This window comes from Astatotilapia calliptera, chromosome 23 (assembly GCF_900246225.1).
Source record: "Astatotilapia calliptera chromosome 23, fAstCal1.2, whole genome shotgun sequence".
Classification (NCBI taxonomy): Eukaryota; Metazoa; Chordata; class Actinopteri; order Cichliformes; family Cichlidae; genus Astatotilapia; species Astatotilapia calliptera.
This window is the reverse complement of record NC_039323.1, coordinates 13,802,346-13,813,439: the sequence shown is the minus strand read 5'-3', so window position 1 is coordinate 13,813,439 and position 11,094 is coordinate 13,802,346.

Below are 11,094 nucleotides of genomic sequence, written 5' to 3'. Positions count from 1 at the left end.
TTGGATAGAAGTCCGAGCACTGTAGTGTCATCTGCAAACTTAACAATGAGATTGGACGCGCAGGAGGAAATACAGTCATGGGTGAAGAGAGTGTATAGCAGAGGGCTCAGAACACACCCCTGAGGGGCACCGGTGTTGACCACAAGGGTGGAAGAGGTGTTCTTACCCACTCTGACACTCTGTCTACGGTTAGTGAGGAAGTCCACAATCCAGTTGCACAGAGAGGAGTTAAGTCCCAGTTGGTGGAGTTTGGGACGGAGTTTGTATGGCCGGATGGTATTAAAAGCCGAGCTGTAGTCTACAAAGAGGAGCCGTGCATAGGTGTTCCTGTGTTCCAAGTGCTTCAGTAATGTGTGCAGCACTGTGGCGATCGCATCCTCGGTTGACCGATTCTCCCTGTATGCAAACTGGTGCGAGTCCAGGGATGGTGGAAAAGCAGCTCTGATGTGTTTAATGACCAGTCTCTCCAGGCATTTGGCGGGAATGGGGGTGAGTGCCACAGGTCTGAAATCGTTCAGACATGTGACATTTGACTGTTTTGGGATGGGAACGATGGTTGCTGCTTTGAAACAGGATGGTACCAGTGAACAGGACAACGAGGTGTTATATATAGAGGTGAAGACGTCCGCCAGGTCCGCAGCACAGTCTTTTAGCACCCGGCCCAGCACTCCATCTGGCCCGGCCGCCTTCCTGGTGTTAATGCTCCGGAACACACGCCTCAGCTCATGAGTGCTCAGGACTGGAGCAGGATCGGTTGAGGGGAGAGGGGACAGGACAGGGTCGGTGTTCTCCCTATCAAACCGGGCATAAAAGAGATTTAGATCCTCAGCCAGAGTAGAACTGTCGGCTGAGGGTGATGGTGTTCTTCTTTTGTAGTCCGTGATAGCCCTGATGCCCTCCCAGACCTGCCTTGGGTTTGTGTTGTTCTCAAACCTGGCCTCGATACGCCTCCTGTGCTGCTGCTTGGCAGTCTTGATGCCTCTTCTCAGGTTGGCCCTGGCAGCACTGTATGCCTCCTGGTCCCCGGATTTGAAAGCGTTGTTCCTTGTTCGAATAAGTTGTTGAACTCCGTGTGTCATCCAGGGTGGATTATTAGGGAACACACGGAATCGTTTCCAAGTTGTTACATTGTCCACACAGAAACAGATGTAGTCCAAGACAGTGGAGGTGTAACTGTCCAATGCGACACGATTGTCAGTGTCCTGCACCTTGAATACATCCCAGTCTGTGCAGTGGAAACAGTCCTGAAGCATCGGAATAGCATCCTGCGGCCATGTTCTCACGGTTTTGGTTGTAATCCCAGTGCTCTTGATCTTTTGTGTGTATATTGGGTGTAGCAGAAGGGAGAGATGGTCTGACAGACCCAGGTGGGGATAAGCCTGGGCTCTGTACGCATTCGCCATGTTGGTGTACACCTGGTCCAACGTTCTATCTCCTCTGGTAGCACACTTCACATTACGGTGGAAATTGTGAAGTACAGATTTCAGGTCCGCGTGGTTAAAATCCCCAGCCGCAATAAAGACACTGTCCGGGTGTGCTACCAGGCTGTTATTGATGCTGCTGCTCAATTGTGCTTAGCATTAGCATCTGGTGGAATGTAAACAGCGCAGATGTAAACGGCAGAAAATTCCCGAGGGAGATAGAATGGACGGCACTTTAACACCAACAGTTCTACCTCTGTACTGCACAGTCTTTCCGTTACCGTGACGTTCGTGCACCAAAAGTTGTTAATATAGATGCACAGCCCCCCGCCAGTCTTCTTACCCGAGTCCGCAGACCTGTCGGCTCGATAGGCGGTGCGGCCTGCTAGATCAATAGCCGCATCGGGAATGGCGCTGTCCAGCCAGGTTTCAGTGAAAATCATGCACGAACAGTTATTAAAAGTCCGTCGAGTGGCGATCTGCATACCGTAGTCCTGCTTTACAGGTGAAAATAGAGCAACAGGACCGCTAGTCTTTGATTTTATTTATTTTCTTCTGTGTTTTACTTGCATCTATTTAAAAGACTGAGTGTAAACACAAAAAAATTATTTTATTTTATGTGCTGGAATGTGCAGAAAATAGGTTTAAATGTTAAACAAATTTCTTCCAGTCAGAGAATGTTGCATATAATTAAATCTTTGCTTGATGCATAAAGTTAAAAGATTAAAACTAATAAAACAAGTTTTAAAAAGAGACTTTTCCATTTGATTACATTTTGTATGATGGATTATGCAGAAAAAGTATAATTGGGCTGAAAGATATATTTCTTTATCACCTATTCAGGTTGTAAATTGTGTTTTCAAAAAGTAACTAAGTAATTAATTACTTTTGAAAATAAGTAATCAGTAAAGTAACGGGATTACTTTTTGGGGGAAGTAATCAGTAATTAGTTACTGATTACTTTTTTCAAGTAACTTAACCAACACTGGTTGTAGTCTGATGGTCTTGGGCTGCTTTAGCTTGCTCTAAATGATGGAACTATGAATTCTGCTCTGTACCAGAAAATCCTGACGTAATATCACTTAATGCTCTCAAGCTTAAGCACACCTGGTCTATGCAACGGATGCATAAATGCAATGGAATGGATGACTGAAGTCAAATCTGGACTTAGATCTTCAAAACTTTCTGATTGAGATGCTTTGGTCCAACTTTAAACAAGCTGTCCATACCCAAACCTCTGCAATGTGGCTGAATTAAAAGATTTCTGCAGTGATGTGACGGAAGCACACACATGCACAAAAAAAGTGAAGCCACCTCTTGTTTTCCTGGTGACTACATTTTAAATGGGTTTTATGCTAGCCAAACGATGGGACTTCATATCACTGTGAATTCTGGTTGTACTTTGCAAAGCCAGTGTTATTGTTGGCTGAAAACGCCCCAGGTCTACACATTCATCCATTATGACTGTGTCTGATTTAAAAGAAACAAAGGTACAAACACCGTGGCGGCAGCTGATATGTTTTGTATGAAAGATTTACTCTATATAAAAATTTTTCTGAAAGGTCTAAACTACAACTCAGTGCGCCAAGAAATATCACAGTTAAATTATCTGACTATGTGAAGTTTTTTTTTAAAAACTTCTTAATCTTTTTTGCTTCATTTTAGCTATTACTTTGAGATTAATGTGAAAATATTTATTTAGTATCAAACAGTATGATTTACTGTAGTTCCTTTTTCTTCTTCTACCCGTCTGATACGATTTTACTGGCTTTTGTTGATTTTAGAACTTCCGTTGATTCATTTAAAAAAGTTTAAAGCTTTCTAAATGGTTCAATCACTCAATTCTGTTCTCTTGTGACTCACTTGATTTTAAAGCATTTATGCAACTTTGATTTTTGTTTAATTTTTTACATGTTTTGGGAGATGTTTGAGATTTTAATTGCACTGTTAAAAATGAGAGCACGTTAGAGTTTTCATTGTTAGACTGAAAGCAATGAGTAGCAGGTTACATTGGTTTGAAAACTGTTGATAAAGACAGCTGGTGGCCATTGTTTACATGTTTGTCTATGGTTCAGTGTGAATCCAGGAGCCTCCGTATCATCGCCAGCTAAATGAAAACACTGAGGCATTTTGGTAACAGATCTCAGATCAGCTAGTGCTCAGCTGCTGCAGTCTAATTCACTCATTTAAAGAAACTGTCCTTGATTAGGTTATTATCAAAATCACTTAGCGGTTCAATAAGAGGAGTATGGGGAGGACTGATGGCGATGTGGTGGTACAGTGATATTCTCTGGCATTGAATTGAACGCTGATAGGTTCACATGCTCACCTCATGGAATGCATCTGACAATGAACAGCACAGTGGAAGCAGGAGGTAAAAAGGGGGAGAGACCGTTCTTCATTCAGGCGCTAATTAGAAAAATTAGATCTATGAAAGGCAGGGAGTGATCGAGGCCTTCAACCTACGTCTGTGTACCGCTGTAGCAGCACAAAGAGGAGGCAACAATGAGCACTGAGGAGGAGGAGGAGGGGGGATAAATAATTTAATCCATTATCTACTCTGCAAAGCTCATCAGCACTGCTACACAATGGCCACGATTGAATTGCTGATTGCATTTCTCTCCTACCCTCCAGGAGAAAATGCCCATGCTCCACAATGTTCTCTCAGCCTGCCGGCACAACCAAGAGCAAGAGAAAGACGGAGAGGGAGGGAGGGGGAGAGAGAGATGGAGCAGTGTAGAGTGTCTTCCACCAAGGTCAAACTACAATACAGCAATCTAATTAAGAGTATCAGAGAGTTTCCTGTATGGGGTCAACCTCCCTGTTGTGCTCACTGGCTCATAATGTCCATTAAGAATTAGTTTATGTACTTCAACATGTAAATGACAGAAATGATCCTGATTAAATCTTTTTTACTCTGATCTTTATTACAATACAATTTTAAATGTTACAAGTTTATCTATAAAAAGGCGCATAGCCATTGCCTGTTTAACAAGCGGTATGTTTGCATAGATTACCGTAGAGAGGTGTGTGTGAGAGCTGTACTTTAAACCATGTTAACAGCATGCTATATGAAGAGTCCCCAGAGGAGAATAATCCTTTTTTGTGTCACCATGGGGGACATTTGGGTTTTTAATATTTCAGCAAGTATTAGATGGATTGCAGTTGACTTCAGTAGTACTAGTCCCTCACAGTTTTCACTTTAGTAACACATACACTCACTGGCTATTTCAGTCAGTCCAATGTTCAACTGCTTGTTATTGCAAATATCTCATCTGCCAATTACATGGGCAGCAACTCCACTGTTGTCAGACAGGCTGGTGTGAGTATTTCAGAAACTGCTCATCTGCTCATCCTACACATGCATCCGTAGTGTTTACAAAGAGTAGTCAGAAAAATGACAATGACCTATTGATGCCAGAGCTCAGAGGAGAATGGCCAGACTGCTTCGAGGTGATAGGAATTCAGCAGTAACTCAAATAACCACATGTTAGAACCAAGGTATGCAGGAGAGAGCATCTCTGAACACGCAGTAGGTTGAACCTTGAAGCAGATGTTCTACAGCAGCAGACGACCACACAGACTGCCACTTCTGTCAGCTAAGAATATTAAAATGAGGCTAGGATTCACACAGGTTTGCCAAAACTAGACAATATAAGATTACAAAACCGATCCCTGGTCATTCAGATTGCAGGGTCCGAACTTGGCACGAACAACATTAAAAGCATGGATCCATCCGGCCTTCTGTGCATACTTTTTTGCATACTTTGAGCCCCGTATATCTAACTAAGTGTTGTTTAAGGAAATCAGCCTACCTGAGTAATGCTGCTGACCATGTCCATCCCTTTGTAACCACAGTACACCCATCTTCTACTTACCCAGCAGGATAATACTCGCTGCACAAAGGTCGGATCATCTGAAACTGGTGTCTTGAACATGACAATGAGATCACCGTAGTCAAATGGCCTCTACAGTCACCGGATCTTGGTTAATGGATTTCCATTAGAGGTGAGTGTTTCTGTGCCTGCTGATACTTTAGGGGCCTTTTGGGTCTGCGTGGAGCAAACTGTCATCGAATGTTGATGATTTCCTGAGTTGACAGTCACAGCTCATTAGCCAATTAACCAATATCTCCAAAGCTATTACATATATTGCCATTATGTTTGGTACATTGCCCTTAGAGGCTGAACCCTACTTTGGTGATCCCCCAGACTTTTCCTCCAGGTTATTCCAACTTTGTGCTTTTTATTAAATTTTTGAAAGTTTGATGTCTGCCTCGGAATGAACTCTAACAACCTTAGAGAGCCTCTTGCTAAAGCAAAGGTCAAAGCATCACCACCAGGCAAATGATAGACCTTTTATCTGATTCAATTTAATCCAGCCATTGCTCTATCAATCACTCGATAGAGGATTGGTATTTCTGTCAAATTAGATTAAATGTCCTGAATCATTTCTTTTATTGCATCATCATTTATTGCATCATGTTATCAGCAATAAAACAAAGAAACATAAATTTCAGTGTGGACCAAAGAGGTAGAGCAGCTGAGCTACCACGTCACCCCTAAACAGACCCACAGTGAGATATGATGAGACTTAAATAAAACTAAAAAGAAAAATGGTCAAACCTGAAGCACCAGAGACCGAGACCTCCTGACTTTTAATCCGTACAACGTCTCTCGCTCCAAACTTCTTGGGTCCTATACTCAGTAGCTAAATGTCTTTTATTTTAAGGACAATGGCAGTGACAAGTGATTATTTTCTTCACAGAGCTAAACGTCTATTACTGGTGATATTTAAAAAGTTTGGGGTATTCACCAAGAGTTATTGCTGTTCTGAAAGAATTTCTGAAACCCTCAAAGACTCCTCCAACCATCTGGATGAAAGAACATTTTGTTTGATGCACACGGCATCCATTCTCTACACGCCTTCCCTTCCCTGTCACCTGCTAGAGTAATGACATCAGGCTCGATTGCAACATACTGATGCTAGCATTTAGCTCAAAGCACTGATGGTCCCTAATTGGCAACGCTCTTGTATAAGTAAAACATGAGTAACACAAAACAATGATGTCCTGTTTTGATCAGCACTTACTATATTTTCTCACTGACACCACAGTAGGAGACATTTGCTTGTTCCTGTCATCCTGGGAGCTGTATTGTCTGGAGCAATAGCTCCAGGTAGGATCTCCCATGCCAAATAAGTCCCAGGGTAGGGACCAGACAAAGAGCAATTCAGAAAAGCCCAATGAAACACAGTTCTTAGAGCTAGTTAACCTCACTCGGGAGTGGAAAACTGGAGCCCTCACCAAGAGATGGGTGCCAGGCATAGTTTTGGGGTGTGGAGCAGCCTGGGCATGTCCCTTTGGATGTGTTCTGGGATGGCCAACTAGGAAGAGACCCCGGGGTAGACCCAGAACCTGCTGGAGAGATTATATTTCTCATCTGGCTTGAGAATGCCTCAGGATCCCCCGGGAGGAAATGGAAAGTGTGGCCAGAGTAAAAGGATGTCTTGATTACCATGCTTAGCCTGCTGCCACCATGAGCCGTCTTTGGATGTGGAAGATAATGGGTGGACTTTTTTTTGGAATTCATTTCAAAACGTTTAAAAAGTCTTTCTGTGTGATGAAAAGCACACTTAAATACAATTTACTCCAAAGAAGATATTTAAAAAAACAAAAAACAAATACCCAAATCAAACTGGTTCTTCCAAGTCTAAATAGTGAGGCTAGTCCAAGACTGTGGTAAAGCGACATTCTTTCTACAGCCAGCAGGGGGCGACTCATGGTTGGAAAAAGACGTCCAGGTAAATATAATAGAGAACAACCTCTTTGCTTTTCTGATGACTAAGGTTTAAATTACTGATTCGAGGCCTTATTAAATGCAACATCATGATAATTTTGTAATTTATGATCCTCATTAGAGGCCACCAGCAAGATAAATGGTATTTCTTACTGTGATTGATGTCACAGTATAGTTATGTCAATGTTTTGCATCCCTTCATTCATCCATTTTCTTCTGCTTATCCAGTTCAGTGTCACAGAGGCAGCGTACGCCCCGGACACATTGCCAGTCTGTCACAGGGCTAATGCACAGAGTCAGCCAACCGTCTATGATCACATTCATACCTATAGCCAGTTAAGTCTATGATAAACAGTACAGTGTTCACCGTAGTCATGTTCACCATTTCAGTTTGTGTAGCATACTGATATTTTCTCCTTAGACAACACTGTTGCTGACAGGAATACTTTTCATTTTAGCACGTGTTTGGTGATGAACCACAGCACAGAAATTCTGGTCTGATGATACAGGGGTGAAAGGAAATTTCATGGCATTCAACAGTTTGAGTAAGATCTTTTTTTTTTTTTTTTTTTTTGCGTTGACACAATATATTTAGTGTGATGGTTATTGGTGTATTTTAGGATCACATAAGTGTTTTCAGGCAAGCAGTTTGTGAGTTTCCCCAAACATTACCATGTACTTCTCCTCCATAGAAATGGATGCTTAGCCCCGTGTCTTAAATGTAATGCTGATACTGGAGGGGGTAAACTATCTGTGTAGCCTCAAATAGCTGCTAGTGTGGCTGAAGAGTCTTTGTCTTGTTCAACTATCCTTTTCACATCATGAAATGTCAATGAGTAACAGGCCAGAAGGCAAGAAAGCATTAATGGATGAGTCTGGCGATGCTTTATGATGATGATGGCCTCCATCATTTTCTCTCCCTCCCATCAACTACAATCTATCATCTGCACCAGGCTCCAGTAAAATATCAGGGACACTTGAGGTTTTCTTGGCCCAGAGCCTCTGACATGCTGGCTTAATTTTACCTTCCACTGCAGCGTGGCGCATTTACATAAAACACAGAGAGAAGTAGTACACATAATGGTCCCCTTTGGCCAAGCGCTTTAAGGTCCTGTCCACAGTCCCAGCGAGGGGCAGTCAAGCTGCCTCTGCTCTGCTCTGTTTGTTTTATGGAGCAGTAGTGAAACCACTTTGAGGTCAGCTAGCTGCAAAAACTGTGCTGGGTCTCCTATGGTCTGCTGAAAAAGGCTTCAAAGCCAATCCAGAGGGCCATTTGGAGAGGTCCAGCCAACTTCCATTGACAAAAAGAGGTCATTATTGTGCATACATTAGATCATTTCACTTATATCAAAGCTGCTGATCAGTTCTTCTTGCAAAGGAAGAGACAAACCACTAAAAAAAGCCCAACGTGTTCCTGTTTGCAGGGAACTTCAGTCACACATCCTGAATTAATTTGAGTGCCGTCATTATGCAAGTACGGCACAAATTGTCCAAGACCAAGTGAAACTATTTATAGCCGTCACTAGGCCTGTGAGCCAAGTGTGCCTAATGGTGTAATTTGTATTGTTAATGGTAATGCACTGTTAGTTTGTTCCATTTGGCTTTGCACAGGTGCATTAATGTGGGCCTGTTGAAGCGTTGCAGTCAGTCCAAGAACCCATGCTGCTATGTGCAGGTTTTCAGCAGCACCACGGCTCCCTCTTGTGGATCAGAGTGCTTAGAACACAGGCTGGCTTCAAGGTTAAGGAAGAGCAGGTTATTTTTGCTAAACGAAACAAATGAAGTGGTCTTATTGTGATGGGAAGACCTGCTTTAAACCAGAATGTCAACCACAAACAGCTACAAGAGCAGCATAGACTTTTGAAAAATCGTGTTCCTAATTAACCTTCAAGCTCATCAGGCACAATCAATATAGAGTGTAGCCTTTTTTCCTAATTGAGATGAAGTAATTATCAGACTGTATTCATCTCATTAATGAAACAATGTTCCAATATGCCTGCAGCAAAACTGTTAATTGAGTTCTATTTTCTGAGACAGGCAGCCTCTCCTTGTGTCCATGGCCACAAAGCATCAAATGTGGGTTGGGGCCTTTGTGCTCGTCTCTGTGCAGACACAGGAACAGGCTGTGGACTGGTGGAGCATGGTAGTGCTCTCCCCCCACAGACACTTCCCCTCCCCACTGCCTATTCTCCCATCAGAGAGGAGGCAAGAGTTGGTAATACAGCTGACTTCAGCAGATCATCCCGTCCCAGTGTGTTATTTCACGGTTTCAGTGGTTAAGTGCTCCCTGTTGAGTAAGATATAGCGAGGCAATTATTCTGTAATTATGGAGCCAAAAGACGAGAAATAGAGTCAAGAGTTACTGGGCTCATGTAAATCACTGTAACGGATCTAAAAAGGGTGCAAAAACAGGTTGGATTGTCCACAAGTACGGTCCAGACCATAAGTATGTGGACAATTACATTTTTCCTTCCTCCAAATCAAGTTGGAGTCAGGTGAAATGACAGAGTTCTCTACTAAAAAATTTAGTAGCTAAGGATCCAGTTATTTCTGAACCTCTCTTGTATGGGTTTAACATGTTTAAAGCGCAAACATATTTCTATCCAATATCCATACTATCCCTGATCCAATAGAATGAAGGTACATAAAGCATACAGAGTATTTGAAACTGTATGCTGATGGATTCTGCAAAACATTTGGCTGCGAAACTCTCAAATATCTAATTTAACGCAAATTCCTATTAATGCGACTGTGAATGTCACTACACTCTACTCATCACCCAACCCACCCATGCAGTTGATACCTGCTCCTCCCCGAGCCAGGTTCTCCTGGAGGTTTCTTCCTGCTAAAAATAGGTTTTTTCTTTCCACTGACGCCAAATTTGGCTCGTGGGGTCTCGTCCATTCATTTGTCTATAAAACTACACTGATGCAGAATAGCAGACTGAGGTGACTGTTGTCAGGTCACACTATAAAAATAAAACTGAACTGATTCATTCACCTGGCGAATATCCCCAGATAGTGATCCAGCTGTTAATGCAGTCAAATGGCTGCTCCAAGATGCCAGTTTCTAAATATGCAATTAGGGGAAAAAACCATCGGTTCTACGCCAGAAGTGGAGAGTGGAAAGTTAGTATTATCCACTAATCCACAATAACCACATTACCAAAGAATACAATTGAAAAACCATGGAAAAATCCTTTATATACACAAGTATTAAGTGAATTTAGGTGAACCTTGATTTTTTTTTTTTCCTTCTTTTTCTTGCTTACTGGCTGCAAAGAATTTTAATCTCAACTGTTCCATGCCCCTGAATGCATGATCCTAAAATGAAGCATATCATTTTCTGGACATACATTTTTAATAGATTTTAATTCTAAAACTATCTTAAACTCATATAAATATCAATTTTAATGAAATAATCAATGTCTCCAGTATTAATACACAGTCAACTTTCACAGTCTGCATTTTTGCAGCTTTCTTTCCTGGCATTTCATTAATACAGCAGCTCCTTTCTCCTTTCTAGCTTTACCATCCAAAGTCCATAAACATTTACACAGAGCTTTTGCTGTTCAAGACACTCATACTGCTGATGTGTCTGCAGCAGCTGTGCCACTTTCAACGTGTGTTATTTGTGTAATTTCTTCATGCTACTGTAATGTTATAGTTTTATCTTCCTTTGTAAAAATCCCTCGCTCTGCTGTCAGTGGACTTGTCTACATCTCAGGCACACAGCCAACACCCCTTTCATATGAACGTGCTCATAGCTTGGATGGAGTTTATCAACACTTTTGTGTTACTGCTTATAGCTCGATTGCCACTGTTACAGTGTGTGAAATATATCCTGGGTATGTCGAAGTCATTTCATACTGTATC